Below are 16441 nucleotides of genomic sequence, written 5' to 3' on the forward strand. Positions count from 1 at the left end.
TTCTATTGTTTTTGATTACAGATATTTGCATTATAAAAATGGCAAACACAAGAAATAGTATTGTTCAATTCACCTCATACAAGTACTGTAGTGCAATCTCTTTATTTTGAAAGTGCAACTTACAAATGTAGATTTTTTTTGTTACATAACTGCACTCAAAAACAAAACAATGTAAAACTTTAGAGCCTACAGATCCACTCAGTCCTACTTCTTGTTCAGCCAATTGCTAAAACAAACATGTTTTTTTACATGTACAGGCGATAATGTTGCCTGCTTCTTATTTACAATTTCACCAGAGTGTGGGAACAGGTGTTCACATGGCACTTTTGTAACTGGCATTTCAAGGTATTTATGTGCCAGATATGCTAAACATTCATATGCCTCTTCATGCTTTGGCCACCATTCCAGAGAACATGCTTCCATGCTGATGATGCTTATTAAAAAAATAATACATTAATTAAATTTGTGGATGAACTTCTTGGGGGAGAATTGTATGTCTCCTACTCTGTTTTACCCGCATTTTACCATATATTTCTTCTTATAGCAGTCTCTGATGGTGACCCAGCACAGCACATGTTGTTCATTTTAAGAACAATTTCACTGCAGATATGACAAAACGCAAAGGTACCAATGTGAGATTTGTAAAGATAGCTACAGCACTCGACCCAAGGTTTAAGAATCTGAAGTACCTTCCAAAATCTGAGAGGGACGAGGTGTAGAGCATGCTTTCAGAAGCCTTAAAAGAGCAACACTCTGATGCGGAAACTACAGAACCCGAACCACCAAGAAAGAAAATCAAGCTTGTGCTGGTGACATCTGACTCAGATGATGAAAATGAACATGCATCAGTCTGCACTGCTTTGGATGGTTATCGAGCAGAACCTGCTATCAGCATGGATGCATATCCTCTGGAATGGTGGTCGAAGCATGAAGGGACATATGAATCTTTCGTGCATCTGGCATATAACTATCTTGCAATGCCAGCTACAACAGGCCTGTTCTCACTTTCAGGTGATATTGTAAACAAGAAGCAGGCAGCATTGTCTCCTGCAAATGTTAACAAACTTATTTGTCTGAGAGATTGGCTGAACAAGAAGTAGGACTGAGTGGACTTGTAGGCTCTAAAGTTTTATATTGTTTTATTTTTGAATGCAGCTTGTGATACAGGAGGGCTAGGAAGTAGTGGGAGAGTGGTTGAGGGGAGATATATAAGCCCTAGGCTAGTTAAGGTGTGGTTCCCTGTAGACTAGAGAGGGTTGCTACAGGTTAATTGGAGCACCTGTAGTCAATTAAGGCCCTGTCAGGAACCTAATAAAACCCCCTGCTCCTGGCAGTCAGGATGTGTGAGGAAGGAGAGAGGACTGGAGCTTGGAGATGTATTGCTGAGACTTGAGAGACCAGAGAACCGAAGGAAGGGAGAGAGAGAGACCCTGCCCCAGTATCAAGAACCGAGGTTAACCCTATCCAAGGGGGAAGAGGGTAAGACACCTGCAGGGTGTGAGAGGAACTGGGGCTCAGAGTGAGGAAAACACCCAGACTCCTTCCCTCCTTGACCACCTTCCTGGGCCACTAGCGGGGCCCTTGGTGCCCCAAGAGCAGGGGCAAGGGGTGGTGTCTTAGCCCCCATCATACCAACATCAGGGATTTTGTCACAAGCTGTTTTTTGTACATAAATCTACATTTGTAAGTTCAACTTTCATGATAAAGAGATTGCACTACAGTGCTTGTATTAGGTGATTGAAAAATGCTATTACCGTATCTTGTTTTTTACAGTGCAAATATTTGTAATCTTAAATAAATATTAAGTGAGCACTGAACACTTTGCATTCTGTGTTGTAAGTGAAATCGATATATTTGAACATGTAGAAAATACCCAAAACTATTTAAATAAATGATACTCTATCATTGTTTAATGGTGCAATTAATTGCCTGATGAATCGTGATTAATTTTTTTAATCGCTTGACAGCCCTAAAATATAGAATATAAACATACTGGGCCAGATTCATTGTTATTGTGCACTCCAGCTGCTTTGCACTGCTCTGGCAACATGAAACAGCTGTAAATCTGGCTTAACCGGCCACCCAGGGTACGTCTACACTGCAATTAGACATGCATGACTGGCCCAGGCCTGCCTTTGCAGGGCTCGGGCTAAGGGGCTGTTTAATTGCAGTGTAGACATTTGGACTTGGGCTGGAGCCCGAGCTTTGGGTCCTCCCAGGACCCTAGAGCTCAGGCCCCACCCCGAGCCTGAAAGTCTACACTGCAACTGAACAGCCCCTGAGCCCAAGCCCAAGTCAGCAGGCATGGGCCAGCTGTGGGTTTTTAATTGCAGTGAAAACATACCCTCAGTGTAATAGTAGGGGCTGAGTTTACTGCTGCTTTGTCATGCTAGAGCAGTGTAACATAGCCAATGCATCAGAGAATTTGGTCCAGTATTGTCCAGGACAAAAAAAAGCATCGTTCTTCTCAATACAACAACCTGAACTGTAGCCCATAATAAATATTGTTCTTCATAAGCAATTCCCAAATGTGTAAACAGCATAAAATCCCTTCTGGAAACAAAAAGCAAAATTAAGTATGCATTACTGATGCACGTTGATCAGCCTCTAATGCAAGATATGGTCACCCACTGTTGCATCTTAAATCAACAGTTCTGCCCTTTTCCTGTTAATTAATCTATACAGCATTCTTGTCAACAGCAGCAAGCATAAGTACTTTACCAGAACTTCTGCTGTCACTTGAGATATATATTAAACTGACACGATCAGCTCAAATGTACTGGGTTATGTGGAATCCCTGTCCCATGAGCTGACGGTTTACGTTTCTATTTCCTTTGACTTTGCTCAGAAATGTGGAGTTCTGGCAGGTAAATCCTAGTTTGGTGTTTTGAAGGCCCTTGGAAACATAGGCTTTGGAGTGAGCAGCTGCATTTGAGTCATGACCCCCAGCAACATTTGTTCCTCAGGCCCTGGGCTGCTGTTGCATGCAGGGCAATGCCAGGAGGACAAGAAGAGAAGCTCCCAGGGAGCTGGGCCAGTTCTTCACAGTGCATAATTTCTACAACAAATCTAACCCATTTTCTAGTCACAAATTATCCATGAACAAACTGTGATTTGTACAAACATTTTGTTTATTCAAAAATACTAGACAGCTGGTGTTATATAAACATATTTCAGCTGATGAGTTGCTCATAAACTTCTCACTGTGTCTATTGCCTCAGTTATTCACTATTTGTAATGGGTCTGATCCAGCAAGGTGCTTAATACTTCAGGGGAGGGTGCTCATCATTGCCCTCCTCCCATTTGCCTTTGGCCATCCCCAGTTTGTAACATGTGGGTCATCACTCAAGACACACAGCACTGTTTCTGCTCCCTGACTGGAGGATTCTCAAGCCTACAGGCAAGCTTATTTCTGGCATTTCCTCACTTTTGAGTGCTCAACTTTGCAACTTTAATAATGTTCTTCTAATGTAGGTTTTGTGTGCAAATCTCAAGGTTTTTAAAAAAAGCAAACTGAAAAAACATCCCAGTTCCTTTCTCCTCACCTACCCAGTCCATGTCTCCTCCTCCCAAGCTTCTCATTCCACTCCCAGTCTCCTTGCCGAGCAAGTACCATTCTCCCCACTCCTGACTCCAGTCTCCTCCCCACTGCCAGCCTTCTTCTTCCCCAGCCAGCCCCAGTTTCCCCTCCCAGCTCCTTGTTTGATTGGCTTCTTTCCATCTGGCCTCCAGTCACCCCTCCCCCCATGTTGCCTATCCCCACCAACTCTCAGTTCCAGTCTCCCTACCCAGTCTTCATGTCCAATTTTTCTTTCTTTCTCTCTCTCTCTCTCTCTCTCTCTCTCTCTCTCTCTCATAGCTCCTTGTCCCAATCTCTTTGTCTGGCCAGTCCCAATTTGCCCCCTGCAATCTGGCTCCTTGTCCTGCCCTGCTGGTTCCTAGTCTCCTTGTCAAACTGCTCCCAGACTCCTTCCCCGGCACTTCATCTGAGCTCAATCTCCCTGCAACCCACTGAATCCCAGCCCAGCTCCTATTACCCTCCCTTAGATACCAGTTCCAGTCTCCCCCACTCCACAACTCCCAGTCTTCCCCTTCCAGTCCCAGTCTCCTCCCCAGGCTTTTTGTTCCTATCTACTCCACTCCCCCACCAACCCTTCCATATGTCTGGTGGTCCTCCTCTCTACATTTGAGTCCGGCATCTTCTTCCTCCACACTCTGCAGGGGGACCATTGAAAGCAAGGGAAAATAGTCTCCCTGCTCTCAGTTATGGGGCTTGGCCTTGGCCCACCCGCAGTAGCAATTGTAGGGAAAGTCTTACTCAGCCCCAGGCTGGAGCATGCCCAGTGCAGATGGAATCTTTAGGGAATCCAGTTGCAAACTTTTAGTAAGTATCTACTGAGCATGTGTGTCCTGCAATTTTCAAAAGGCCATAAATTGGTCAAATTTGGATAGATTTTCACAGGGGCAGCAAAAGTCACATCCCTGACAACAAGACTACCTACCCCATGCCACATTTTGAGTCCATGCTCCAAAGCAAGGAGGTACTAGAGCTTCTCAAAGAACAGGTCACCAGAATTTTTAACATGGGCTAAAGGACATCTTTTTTCACTCACCTCAGTCTTGAATATGGCTGAACCATTTGATTTGAAAAGTTCCAGAAAAATTCAGCTTGATACAGACAACCATCATGGGAGATTTCAGAACAAACAGTTAAAATCTGGGCAGTTATAAGCAACTGAAAATAGGACCTAATAATGGAAAGTTCTGAACCATCTTAATAGTCTGTGCTACAAGTCTCATCTATAATGCACTGTAGACAAGTGCATCACCAACTGGCATGCCCCCTCCGTGGCTGGGTGCAATGTTTCAGGACCGGCTCATCAGCTGTGCGAACTATCACAATTTTTTTTTACTTGTGACATGATTTTGGCTGGTGCTGGAGCCAGCCTTGCAATGATGGGAGAAGTTCCAACTCGCTTGTGAATTTGAGCTCTCTGGTTGGCTGCCTACCCCATTTGCCTGCCCCATGGGGCTGAGCAACCAATCAGAACTGCTACAAGAACAGTTTGGTCTCCCAGTCCTCCTCCCCTGGGCAAGCTGAAGCTGCTCTCCCAGGGGGACGGGGGAAGGAGGGAGCTAAAGAGCCCAGCAGCTCTGCACCCTCCCCTCCTGTGAGCCCCGGGAACAGGATGGTGCCACTGCTCCTTCCCTGCATAGCCCTAGCCTGGTAGGGCAGAGGGGGGCAAAGAGCCCTGGAAGGGGCAGAGGGGGACCCTCCTGCAGCTCCTCACCAGGCCTGGGAGAGAGCCTGTACCCCCAGATGGTGCCCGCACCCCAATCCCTTGCCCCAGCCCACTGAAAGTGAGTGAGGATGGGGGAGAGCGAGCCACCGAGGGAGGGAGGGGGGAATGTAGTGAGCGGGGGGCAGGGCCTCGGAGAAGGGGTATGGCCTCGGGGAAGGGGCAGGGCTAGGGTGTTCGGATGTGGAATTAGAAAGTTGGCAACCCTACCTTCACACCATGCTTTAATGGGTTTGCACAGTGTAACTAATATGGAATTCACTAAACTCTTGTCGGTCACATTTTATATAGTATGGGCTAGGCTCGTTGGAAAAAATGTCGTCAAAACTGTTTTTGACAGAAAATTGGGCTTTTGACAAAATGAAATTTTTCTTGGAAAGTGTCACAGTTGAGAAGGCCCTGGTGGTTGTGATGCCTCAACTGTTCAGACTGGTGCATGTGTCGTCTCTTGGGGCTGAATTCCGTCCTTAGGTACGTGCATACAACTCCCATTGACTTCATGCGTAGAGTAGAGTTTGGCCAAGATAATGAAATATGGTAAGTCTGAACAGGCTGCTGTGCGGTTTTCTGTGCAAATGACTTTGTGAAGCTATTTAAATTGCTTTATTCTTGGGATATCAATAATTGACTTAAGCTGCTCCCAGTAGCCTGCATTACTCTGTGTTAATTCACCCACTGTATCATGTAAATTGTTCAAGGCCACATTAAAAAGACTCTCCACATTGATTTCTGTGATGCAGTGAATGTGATTTAGTGTTAGGAAATCTATACCTTTTATGCAATTGTTTTTAGTTGGAGTTTAGATGTACTTAGTTATAATCAATGTAGGCTGCTTTTAGCATACAGTACAACCCAAAGAACAACACGAGATTGTGTGTGATCTCTACATTTGAACTAACTAAAAATAAGAGTAAAAACAGGAAGCTTTTGGGAATCAGTCTCTTCATCAGGCCCTGGGAAAGCAAAGCCATGGGTAGAAGTGTATATTTCCCATGGATTGATGAGAAAAGATTGTGCTTCTCGAAAGCATTTCTTTTTTTATGTTTATTTTCCAGTTAGCTAAATAGAAGGGATCACCTATGTAATGATGTATGTCTGACAAAGACAGTGCTCATGTCTCGTTACAAATCGCAGAAACCTACTGAAATCATCAACCCACAGCAGGCCAACAATAATCATTCTTAAACCTTTTATGATGAGCAATAGTAGTGATGTATAAGAATTAGAAGCAAAGTGTAAATTTTCATACAGTCTGCGTGTACGTTGATTCTGGGGCAAATCCTGAGGTCATTACTCAGGCCTTGTCTATACACAACAATTGTTTTAACTACATTGATTTAGAAACCAATTTTAGTTGACATGGTGCTACTTTTGTGTGTCGACAATGTCCTTATGCAGGCAAACTTCACTTTGTATGTATTTCACTTAATTTCACACAGCATCACAAATCTATGTGTTCATTACAGGAGTCATTCTCATTGAGGGCCAGATTGTGCCAGTCTATGTATGGGTGTGCAGAACCTGAATCAGAAACCCTAGCCTAAATTTAATTGAGGTCGAAGCACTCTCCATAGCACATGGCTCAAATGGAAAAAAACATAGCTGTAAAATGGAGTTAAGTATCTGACACTTCCCAGTGCTCTCACTTTCCCCATTTGATACTATGATGTTATTAACCGAATAGCACAAAATGATAAGATTGCCTTGGTTCGAAATGTTGGTTGGAAGAACCCCACATTCATCTCAGCTGAACAAAAGTAACTGCCCCACATTTAAACATGTTCCAATATTTTTGGGATTTTTAATCAGAGGTTTGCAGATTGTGAAGGGGTGGACAAGGCCCTGAGGCCCCCTGCTGGAGGCCTTGTGGCCCTGCCACACCCTGCCCCAGAAAAGGGCAGTAGAGAGGTCCTCCAAGCTGCCTAGAGTGGCTGTGTAGGAAGCAGCCAATCAGCGCCCAGCAGGCTACTATAAGAAGAGCTGCTAGTAGGGTGACCAGATGTCCTGCTTTTATAGGGACAGTCCTGATTTTTGGGTCTTTTTCTTGTTTACCCCCCCCCCCCCCGATTTTTCACGTTTGCTGTCTGGTCACCCTAGCTGCTAGAGCTGGAGAAGAGTCGATGGTGCTCTGGACTGGCTGCTGGGACTCTACCAGGGCAAGGCCCTGAGGTAAGGGTGAAGAATGTGCTGTAGCCACGGGGAAGTGGCCTAGGGAATTGTTGCAGCAACACAGTGTATTTAAAGGGACATGGTGGATGGCTGCTATCTTTGGGGTCCCTGAGTTGGGACCAGGAGTAGAGGGTGGCCCTGGGTCCTCCCCACTGGTCACTGGGAAAGTGGCCTGGACTTTGATGCACCCTAGGGTTGCCAGGCATCCATCACTGCCCCCACCCACAGGCACCCCCCTGAGCACTGGCTCTGCAGCTCACATTGGCCTGGAACCATGGCCAATGGGAGCTGCGGGGGCAGCACCTGCAGGAGGGGGCTGTGTGTGGAGCCCCTAGCCATCCCTCGGCCTAGGAGCAGAGGGACATGCTGGTGCTTCCTGGGAGCCACCTGAGGTCAGTGCCCCCTGGAGCCCACACTCCGACCCCCCTCCTGCACCCCTGCCCCAACCCTGTGCCCCCTCCTGCTCTCTGAACCCCTTGGCCCCAGCCTGGTGACCCCTTCTGTACCCCAAACCTTTCATCCCCATCTCAGAGCCTGCCCCCCCAGCCGGAGCCCTCACCCCCCTCCTGCACCCCAACCCCCTGCCCTAGCCAGGTGAAAGTGAGCAAGGGTGGGGGAGAGCAAGTGACAGAGGGAGGGGGGATGGAATGAGTGAGGGGTGGAGCCTTGGAGAAGGGGCGGGCAAGGGTGGTCGGTTTTCTGCAATTAGAAAGTTGGCAACCCTAAACACCCCAGAAGGGGAACTGAACTCTTTTAGTGGCCCAGCTGAAAAGGTGGGGCCAGAAAGGCTAAGAGGGGCAAAGAGCCTCCAGGGAGGGAGCCCTGAAGAATGTGGCCCCACACCAGGGCTGGGACTGCTTAAAGAACAGGGATAATTTGAGAGAGACCAGAAGGGGCTGAGAAACAGTTAAGGCCAGGGTACTGTGATAGGCCCTGCTGGACTGATTGAAGAGTGAGCCCCCGGATAAGGCTGCAGATCGAAAGACCTAACAGAGGGTGCTGAAATAGGCCCACTGTTGGACTTATACCCTGGAAGGGGTTTGCTTTGCTTTTATCACACAGACAGCCTGTGTGTGACTCGGCAAGAGGGCTGAGTCACCGAAGACCCACCACAAACTGAGAGTGAGTGCAGGCTCATGCACTGAGACGGGGTGCTCGTGAGAGTTGAGTGCACCCCATGACACAGATCGTTTGTGCAGTAGCTAAGCATTAAACTTTCCAAGAGGGGTGCTCTACGGTGTACTTAGGGTCCACTCTATGAGGCAGAACAAATGAAATTTGCAAAGAATTGATCCCTTTAGAAAAGGAATCCAGGAGTGATATCCTATTTCCTAGAACTGGAAGGGACCTTGAAAGGTCCTCGAGTCCAGCCCCCTGCCTTCACTAGCAGGACCAAGTACTGATTTTGCCCCAGATCCCTAAGTGGCCCCCTCAAGGATTGAACTCACAACCCTGGGTTTAGCAGGCCAATGCTCAAACCACTGAGCTATCCCTTGATAGTGTAGCTATCAAAAGATATCTAGGGAGCAGGTTGCATGGAGCAAGGTGGGACAAGGATTCCAAATAAAGGCCCTGATCCTGCAAACTCTTAAACATGTGCTTAACTTTACACGGTTACTCCTGGGGGGCGTGGATCAGTGTTCATGTAGTGCTCCCTGTCAGTACTCGGCCCAGGCCGGGGAAGCTAATGATCAAACCAGCTGACCAAATTCAGTGATGAATCCTCGTCATGTGCTACCTGAGGCACGTTGCGCATACACTAAGAAGTTACTCATTTGATTAAACTGCTTGTGAGCTCAGGGCCAAAGTTATGCTAAGATTCATTAGTGAGGGGGGTGTTTCAGAGGAAGCAGTCAGAGAAGGCTAATAATAGAAGCTGGTGGAGGATGCCAGCAGGTTCTTGAGCCTGTAGGTAGGCTTGGAAGGATTAGATTTTTGTCAGTAAAGGTCAGATTCACTGTACACACACACAAACCAATGACAAATATTTCCATCAATAATAATTGGAATATATGGATAGGTAAAGTAAGAAAAGGCTGCTTGAGAACTTATTAGAGTTTGATTTTAAGGTTTTTACAGTCTGTATTTTGACATGATATTGACCATTTGTATTTTAACCGTTATAAGGCTGTTATAACTTTTTGTGTCTCAACATCTACTGTAATTGAATAATTGTCTGACCTCCCCATAATTTCCTGCAACTGTAAAAATGTAAATATTTTTTTAAAAAAATTAAAATGCTTAACCCATAATTTCAGGCAAACAGTGAAAATTAAAATTGATAAAAATGAAAAAGCTTAAAAGTAAACATCAGTGATAGCTGTTGACATTTTTTTAAAAATTGAATTCTGCCAAGCCTACCTCTAGGGGAAAAGGAGTAGGTGGTATCAAAAAGCGAGCTAAGGGTGGGTGAAATGGACACCTGGTCTAATAGAAAAGGAGCTGAGAGAGGTATGTCTGGAGGTGGAGGGGAGGTTTAGAGCAAGAAGAAAGAGAGGTAGAAGGGGAAACGAGGGGTGGGAAACCTGGATCTGGAGGTCAGAAAGCTGTAACGGCTGTGGTAACACAGAATCCTGGAGCAGGGCGCATTCTTGAGGTCTAATGCAGCAGTCTGACAAACGTTCCAAGCTCACTAGCAACTGTGTGCTGAGAAGGACGTTCCATAATCTGTTGTGTGTGGGAGCTAGGGAATTGTAGGTGTGCCATAGCTACCCTGAGTTAATGATTGAGGTGCTCAGTGCCCCATGTCAGTTTGAGTCATTGCAATGGGACTGGAGCTGTTTCCTGGCTCCTACTGCCTGTATTTTGTTTGGAGAACGAGTTTGACCTTCCTGCAGACCTGCTAAAGGTAGAGGAATGTAGTGATTCTTTCTGGTGGCCTCTGAAAAGCATTAAGGGGGGAGTGGGTCACAAATCGTGGCAAGCACCCTTTTCTGGGCAACCACCAGCACTACTGTGAGTGGAATCCAAGCCCCTGTGCTCTGGCTCCCCAGTGGGTTTCAAGCCACTGGAGCCTGAACAAAGTCCAGACACTGTTCCGCTCTTGGGGTCTATAGGCACATTTTCAGAGCACAGACCTTCTCTCTGGAACCGGCCTCTGAGTGTTGGAACCCACAGTCCAGATGCCTAGCCCCTCTGGCCACAGCACTGACCCTTCAGACTCTCCAGTACTTGAACATATCCCTCTCCCAGACCTCTACCCGAACGTGTGAAGCTGCTGGTTTACACTTTAACTCGCTAAAGAGCATGCAGCAGTTGTGAAGTGGTACACACACACACAGCCCAATCTACTATCTTTATAGAATCATAGAACCATAGGGTTAGAAGGGACTGCAAGGGTCATCTAGTCTAATCCCCTGCCAATATACTGGATTTGTTGTGTCTAACCTATGCAAAACAGATAGCAATCCAGCCTCCTTTCAAAAACCTCCAGTGAAGGAGCTTCCCCAACCTCCCTAGGCAGTCTGTTCCATTGCCTTACTGTTCTTACAGTTAAGGAAGTTTTTCCTGAGATTTAATCTAAATCTTCTATGATGTAGTTTGAACCCACTGCCTCATGTCCTACCTTCTGCGGTGTGAGAGAGCCATTTTTCTCCATCTTTTTTTATGGCAGCCTTTCAAGTATTTGAAGACCATTATCATGTCCCCCACCTTAATCTCCTCTTTCCCAAACTAAACATACCCAGTTCCTTCAGCCTTTGTTCTCAGGTTCTCCAGCTACTCTTCAACTCCCAAGATATGAAAGGGTTTTGTTCTTTCAATAGGAAACCAGGGATCTGTTTGTCAGAGTTTGAATTCTGGCTGCCTCTGAAGAATTATGATGGTAATTATGAAAGAAAATAATGGTAAGGAAATGGACTGATAGAGGCTGAAGAATAAATAAGAGCATAAAGTTTACTTTATCATGTAAAGCACAGAAGAGTACCGATCATACAAACCAATCAAACATCCTACATGTTCCTCACTACCTCACCTTTCCTTTGGGAGTCCTTGGGATGTCATGAGTGTTCACACAGGCAGGCAGGGTCCTCTGCCCCCTTCCTTACCCTGCCCCTGCAGCAGCCTCATTCCTCTTACTCTGGTGCAAAACTGGCTCTCCTCCGCCAGAGATGCCAACTTTGTGATTTGCCAGGGGGTGCTCGATCCTTGCTCCTCCCCCCCCCCCACAGCCCTCACCCCTGCCCTGCCTCTTCCAGCCCCTGCTCCACTTGCCTTTTCCGGCCCTGTTCTGCCCCCGCCCCTGTTCCTCTTCTCCCCCAGCACCTCCTGCATTCCACTGAACCTCTGATCACTGGCAGGCTGGAGGCGCTCGGGGGATGGGGTGGAGGGCAGAGGAGGCGCTGATCAGCAGGGCTGCCGGTGGGTGCTGAGCACCCACTATTTTTTTTTTTTTTTTTTTTTGCATCCATGCCTATGCTCTCTCTGGTTCCACCCTGTGAGTCCCTTATAGACTCCTGCTGGTGTCACCTGCTTCTTTTGTTCTCCTCCTGGTAACTTTCCATTACTTCCAAGCCCCCCTCTCTTCAGACAAGAGGAGGAAGTGTCTTCTTCTAGCTAGAGCATACCCATTATCCCATGGTGTTTTACTTTGTATAGAGTGCTGCTCACTCACCCATTATCTCTGGCCTGGCAGCGACATGGCACACCTGTGGGCTTATTCACAGTGAAGCCACATACATGCAGGCATTCCAGAACACAGTAATTTCATGATACAATTTCAGTATTGCCAACCCTAAATGTTCAAAAATCATGAGTCAGGCTCACCAAAAATCATGAGATTATGTAAAAGTAATAAATTTGGTGTTTTTTATTTGTCTTCTGCTATTTGAGCCTTTAGCGTGCCCTGGGGTCACATGTTGAAGCTTTCTCCACAGCCAGGAGGGCTAGAAACTTTAAGAATAAAGGCTGAAATCATTGCATAGTCATTTGACCCGAGGAGCTGGGGCTTTAAGGAAAACAATAATTATCATGAGACTTATGACAAAATCATGAGATTTCATAAAATCATCTGCAATTCAGAAGTGGTACAGACAAGAGGGTGAGTGACGCTCAGTACCCCTGGAAGATGCAGCGGGCTTAAACAGCACGTGCATCCAGCACACATACAAGCTATAAGTCAACCCTTGCTTTTGACAAAGGAGAAATGGCCTGAGGTAGTAGGAGTAGGGTTCATCATAAATGCTCATGTTCGCTATGAACCTGAGCCTCCATGCAAACCAGTCAGTGCAACCCCTCTAGACTGAACCAGTAGGGTTCATGGTCCCCACCAGCAATGGCTTACATAGCAAACCATTTATAACTGCCAACTACCATAAAAACTAAAGAATAAGAACTGGGCCTAGCAACTAGGTGGCTCCCACACATATCACAGTCCAGACTCAGCTCTATGATGCTCACTTCGTTCTGGCCTGCTGGCACAAAGCAGCAGTAAACTCTGTGGAACTCAGCAGTGGTAGATTCCCTTTGTGCAAGAGAGTCTTCTGGTGGTGAACAGCTGCTGTTGTAGCTCCCATCTCACTCCCTCTCAGATCCCAGCAAAAAGGGGAATGTCCAGGAGACAGGGACATGTCCAAGTCAGCCCTTGCCCTAGTGATCACCCAACAACCAGAAATGCTCATTAGAAAAGCCTCAGGGGTTGCAGCTGAATTTATGTGGGGGACCAGGCTAGCAGCCAGACAGCTCCAGGATCAGGGGAAGGCATAAAGATGTCAATCAGTGATGAGCTCCAAAATCCTAAGAACCGGTTCCCTACCGGGTCCTCGGCGGCACTTCGGCAGCGGCGGGGGGGGGTCTTCACTCGCTCCGGGTTTTCGGTGGCAGGTACTTCACCCGGAGCGAGTGAAGACACACACCCCTGCCTGCCGCCGAAGTGACGCTGAAGACCCGGTAGGGAACCACGCAGTCAGGTGAGTACAAGCCCCACGTGCCTGTCTCCCCCCCCACCCCCATCCGACCCCAACCCACGTCCTGCCCTACTGCCTCCCTCCAAACCCGCAACCCATCAGCCCCCCCACTCCTTGTCCCCTGACCACCCCCTCCCGAGACCCCCCACCTTAACTGCCTCCCAGGACCCCACCCCCCACCCAACTCGCCCCGCTCCCTGTCCCCTGACTGCCCCAACCCCATCCACCACCACCCCGACAGACCCCCGGAACTCCCACGCCTACCCAACCCCCCCCGTCCTCTGACCGCCCCCCCCCCGAGCCTCTGCCCCCTCCAACCACTCCCTGCCCCTTATCCAACCCCTCCTCCCAGCCCCGGCCCGGCCCCCTTACCATGCTGCTGTGCCGCGCGGCCGCTGGAGCTCGCAGCCCCACCCCCTTACCATGCCGCTCAAAGCGGCAGGAGCTGCAGAACTGCCCAGAGCGCTGGCGCCGGCAGCGTGGCGCGCTGGGGCTCTGCAAGGGGGGGGAGCGGGGGAGGGGCCGGGGGAGCCTCCCCAGCTGGGAGCTCAGGCGGGCCGGGCAGGACGGTCCGGCCCGCGGACCGGAGTTTGCTCACCCGCCCGCCCGTTCTACACCGGCTCACCCGCCCGCCCGTTCTACACCGGCTCACCCGCCCGCCCGTTCTACACCGGCTCACCCGCCTGCCCGTTCTACACCGGCTTCTAAATTTAACAACCAGTTCTTGTGAACTGGTGAGAACTGGCTCCAGCTCACCACTGGATGTCATAAAGCCACTGTTGCCAGCACCCCTTGCATCTTCAGCTGTGCCAGGTGTGGTTCAGTTCTGCCTGGGACTTGGTCCTGAATTTAGCCACTTAGAATGTATGAACGGTATTAGATGGTTAGGAAGTGAAGGCAGTTGCACCAGATCTACCTGTAAATACGATTGCCTCTAGGTTTTCAAGCTCTTATATTTGACCCACAGTATGACTTCATTGACATGAGGCTTTTGTGATCTTTGTTAAGTTAGTATGCAGGAAAACATATATTTTGGTGTAGATTTAGAAGAATCATGTATGTTGAGTTTATTCTTGTAAATTAACACAACTCCCTAACTTCCAAACAGTAATTTATTTACACTGGATGCACTCCTTTCCTTGGAAAGGAACCTCCACTAGTGCTAAAATGGATGGAAAGCTTGTTTTAAAAAAAAAAAAAAAAGTTTGTATTCAGTTCACCATGGGTTTCACTGACATGGCAGATTTACAGGGGTCATATTTCCATGTAGATGGCTTTGCTTGTGAGCTAATTCTCCTGTGTTTTATTCACAAACATGATTTTTTCCCTACAATATCCATGCTTTTCTGTCCCCCAAACAACAGTCATTGTTGCCAAAGCAACAAAAATTCTCCTCTCTGTTAATATTTATGTTCTCTTGTGAGCCTGTTACATTTTTGTAGGGCAGGGCTGGAGTATGTTCTTAGTTTATATTTGTGATATTTTGCATAGCCGAATGGTTGGAGGAAAGTTTGGAACAATGATATACGCAAAATAGGAATCCCCAAGCTGATATTTGAAATCTACATGCAAAAACACCATTTGTCAAAGACAGCCCAGACACTGATTATGTAATTTGGATGGCTTTAGTGCTGAGCCTCTGGCTTCCTTCCAGGCTCCTTAAAGAATCCAAATTAAAAAAAAAAAAAACATGCGCAGCCTTAAAAAAAATTAACTGTAAAGCCCTGAACTCTCCAGTGGGAAAATCTATTTTTCCTGTTTTCCATTTTAGCCATTCTCAATTGGCTTGTTTATATGCTTTGAGATTAAGAGCTCTAAGGTGTGGAATGCAGAATTCTAATGCAGAAGATCTTTTTTAGAGGCACTGCACCTCAGGATGGCTGTACATTGTGGGTGTGTACTGTGTGTTCACTATGTGTCCATTCTATCACTTGGCTACAGTACTATTTGTGCTGTAGTTTAAGAGAAGCATGGTTTATAAACTGTTGTTTCCTCTTAGTCACTTACAGCTATACATCTTCAGCACAAAACATTCTGTTTGCTTTTCTGGCAGCGCAGGAAAATAATCCAAGGTTAACAAAAGGTGTATGAAAGTCAGCATAAGGGAAGTAGCAGAACTGAAATAGAATTTTTTACATTCACAGCATCCACAGAGGAGCACGTCTCTGATTTTCAGACATATCATGCAGCAGGTTTTTTTTTTTATCTATTTATGTGAAAAGGTCAATAAACATTCAATAAATATTGCAGGAAATGTGGCCACAGTACTAGAGAAAGGAAAACAACTAAGCATGTGTGGGCATTTAGGAAAGCTTATGTAACATTTCCTTTGGAAAATAAATAAGCCTAATTTCCAAAACAACACCAAGAATATCATCACTTGCAAACGTTTCTTGGGAATAGCCTGCCAAAATTACTAAAAATATTCTAGATTTTGAGCAGACATTTTATACAGCTTCCTAATACAATATTTTTGTTCCCTCTTTTTTAGTATTTATATTACAATCATGCCTCGAGACCCCACTCAGGGATCAGAATTCCATTGTACTGGGTACTGTAGCTCCTAAGTAGATAGTTCTTGCCCCAAAGAGCTTACAGTCTTGGGCCCAAAGCCTAAAAAGACTTACAGATGTGCTTACTTTTAACCCATGTGCTTAAAGATAAACACGTCTAATCTGCCTCTGCTTCCAAACTTTTGTGGGGCCCTGGGCCAGAGCAAGTGGGGGGGCCCCTCTCAACCCCTTCTCCCTGCAGTCCTCCCTCCTCTTACTCCTCCCCACGCTCCTGCCAGGGAAATGGGGTTGGGGTGTGGAGGCTTGCTGCACTCCGCCTTTCCGGCACTCCGGCCAGGGAGTGGGGTCGGGGCACAGGGGCTTGCCCTGTTCTGCCTGCCTGGCGCTCTTGTGCCCCAACCCCGCTCCCTGGCAGGAGCACCAGGCGGAGCGGGGCAGAGCATGGGGGTGCCCATGTTTCCGGGCCGGGGCCCTTGGCACAGACCCCATTGGCCCAGTGGCTAATCTGCCACTGTCTGGAAGTTTTTGCAGGACTGGGGTCTTGATTATGACAAGA

The sequence above is a fragment of the Emys orbicularis genome, chromosome 1 (assembly GCF_028017835.1).
Source record: "Emys orbicularis isolate rEmyOrb1 chromosome 1, rEmyOrb1.hap1, whole genome shotgun sequence".
Taxonomy (NCBI): Eukaryota; Metazoa; Chordata; order Testudines; family Emydidae; genus Emys; species Emys orbicularis.